Source organism: Micrasema longulum, unplaced genomic scaffold (genome assembly GCF_059751315.1).
Source record: "Micrasema longulum isolate JH-2025_06_02 unplaced genomic scaffold, ASM5975131v1 h1tg002365l, whole genome shotgun sequence".
Lineage (NCBI taxonomy): Eukaryota > Metazoa > Arthropoda > Insecta > Trichoptera > Brachycentridae > Micrasema > Micrasema longulum.
In genome coordinates, this window is record NW_028279515.1 from 123,996 (window position 1) to 127,315 (window position 3,320).

Below are 3,320 nucleotides of genomic sequence, written 5' to 3' on the forward strand. Positions count from 1 at the left end.
ACGTAAAATACTAAAATATTTAGCTAAATTTATTGCAACAGAGAAGGAAAACTTTTTAAGAGGAATATGATAGTCAAGGCATTTACAAGGCTTGTGATCTATCATTGTTCGAGGAATTCGATATATTAGATATTAGACACTTATATATATCTAGAATAATTATGTTTGTGAAAGCAAATTATTCCACCAAATTCCAAAAGGAACACTCCCACAGTACTAAAAGTCAAACTAAAGAATGGGTCATGGGGTCTACCACAAACTCTGAATTCGGGCAAAGAAATTTCAGGTTTCTGGGCACCAAAATATTCAATATTTTACCCGAACATTACAAAACCATGACCCGAATTCAATTAAATAAATTTGTAAAAATATGGTTACTGGATTTAGGTGGAGAAAAATCGGAAAACTTGCTCAAAAATATTCTAAAATAATAAATGGTATATTTAAATATTGTATTACTCAATAGTAAATTAACTAGTAGGTAGGCAGGTTGTACCTAGTTAGGCAGACTAGACATAATCCAGAGAAATCTATAACGTAAGTATGTATGTAGTAGATAAAGAAATTGTATTTTTTTGTTAATAAACCATAATTATTATTAATATTTTTATTGGCTGGTTTAAATGCCGGTTTAAGTGACAGGTCACATGCCCTTTAAATGTCTAGACTTCCATATTCTCTTTTCAAATTTATTTTACATATATTTACGGACATATTCAAAACGTTGTTATTTTGCCACCTGATTATTTATTTTTATTTTGTGACTTTTATTTTATTTATTTATATATTTTTCCCACCGCAATATTTTACAGTGGGCTAAGTTTTGTGAAGTAAATATTCAGATACGCTGTTTTTGATGTTTCAATGCAGTGGCCTATGGGCCATTGGGCGCGGATAAGAAGATAATTAAGGTTTGTTATAGCAAGAAGAAATGCTAAAAATTAACGTGGACCCTTCATACAAAGTATCAAACTTGCAATGAAAATGACAATTATTGGAGCATCGGTGTTCAGTACAATTGCGAATGTTATAAAAATAATTTTGAAATTTCGTATAAACAAACAGGATAAGCATCTTTCACTCAGTAACAGAGTAACTTATTTATTTATTTATTTACTTACATAAGGTTGTACATTATTGTAGACAATAAGTCCCAACTCCGTGGGACTAAAAGTCCTGTGTTGAGATGGGACGAGCAATTATATGACACAGAAACATGAGTATATCACCACAAATATAGGATTAGAAACATAAAAAATAATTATAAAAAATATTTTTAAAAACATATATATGGCACATCAATATGGTAAACAGTAAACTCAAGCATTTGGAAAATCATCAAGAAGTTTCACACTCAAATCCCTCCCACTAAGGAAAATCCAGTCCTTAACTCCTTTCTTGGAAATAATTTTTGTCCTTGAGAGCTTAATACGTTCTTCCAAAATATTGAACACTCTCGGTGCGATAAATGAGAGATGTCTCTGAGCAAAAGTCGTACGGGTTTTGGGTATGACATAATTCATGCTCTAGGAAAACCTCGTACGGACATTCTGCTGAGACCTCTCCCTATTGTTTGACCGGAAGTATGTAAGTGCTTCTTTTAGGTACAGTTGTCTCATATCCAGCACCTTCGTGTATTGTAACAGCTGTTCTGACGGGTATGTTGGAGGGCGCCGGAACATTATTCTCAATGATAATGTCTGTGAAATTATGAGCGGCTTGGAAATGGATGCCGCACAACCCCCCCAGCCGGCCATTCCATAGGTTTCCGTGGATTGAAACAGAGCTAAGTACACACTTCTGGGAGTGTCGATATCCAGAATATCTCTAAGAGAGCAGAATAGATGGCACAGCTTTATTAACCTAGAGTTCAGTGACTGGACCTGAGCCTCACATCGCAAATTCCTATCAATGATAACACCAAGGTATTTTATGGAATCTACCCGTTGCAGAAGTTAGTGTGTTTTATAACAGTAAATTCCTAGATTTAGCGTATTGCTTGGTAGTGAATTATTATTTATACAAAATGTCAGATATTAAATGTTATCGATATAAAGTGTAAGAAGATTATCATCAAGCCATTGCTTAACAATGTTTATACCAAAGTTTGCTTTCTGAAAGACAGAGTTCCAGTCAATAGCCTCAAATAACAAAACCGTGTCGTCGGCAAACGAAATATTTTTTCCGGAATTATTTATTTTGCAAAGAGAGTTTATGTAGACTAAAAATAACTCACACAATCTACATAATAATTTATGTACGAGTAGATTTATAATAAGTGAATTAAAGCGCTAAAAAAATAGAAAGGAAACAATAAGCCTGTCGGTTTAATTAAAAAAAACAATAATCATATAAAACAAATATATTTTTGTACTGAATGGCCTTATGCAATATTGAAACTGAAACCGAACTTCACAGTCTCGAAGTAGAAGTTAAAATATACATGGCGAGCAAGCCTGTTGCGGTTGGCCGGGCGGGCGTTTGTATGCACTATTTATTATTTACGACTCTAAAACTCATTATGCACTGAAGGGCCCATAGGTAAATGCATGGCGTGTAATTGAGTGGAATTACACACAAAAAAGAGACGCCGAAGAACTGGATTGAGGTACGGCTCCAAGGTATCGATTACAGGTAAGTACTTCTAATCGGAATACAAACTTTTTGACCGCTAACCATGTCGCAACAAATTTTAAACAAAAATAGACTAGTCAAACGTGAAAGGAAACAATTTTAATAAAACATTTAAATTATGTTTAAAGCATCAACTTTGTGGTCAAACAATTTAACTAATGTCAGTAAATATTAGTATCTAACCACTACCCGACTTTTTTAGTCTACCGGTTTCGAGACGTACCCGTCTCTTCGTCAGGACACTCACTACACCAACATTTAATATAAGATTAAATATTTTTTTAATTAAGCTTAGTGCGTGTCTAGACATGGTGGTGTTTGCATGTCTATAAATCTGCATGTGATTTATGCATTTTTGGAAATCATCATCATCATTACCTTTCCACACCTAATGGTACATAGGGCACTGCATTGGTACACCAATCGCAGCGTATCTTGATCATTTTTGTTACATGAAGGTAAGATGGTGAGTCTTACGCTTCAGGTACCAGTCCAAGGACTATGAAATAGTCTAGTGTGAAAACACCCTTTTAAATCAATATTTTATATTAAATATTGGTGTAGTGAGTGTCCTGACGAAGAGACGGGTACGTTTTGAAACCGGTAGACTAAAAAAGTCGGTAAGTGGTTATAAACTAATATTTACTAACATGAGTTAAAACAATTTAACTTTAAAAAACGTTGTT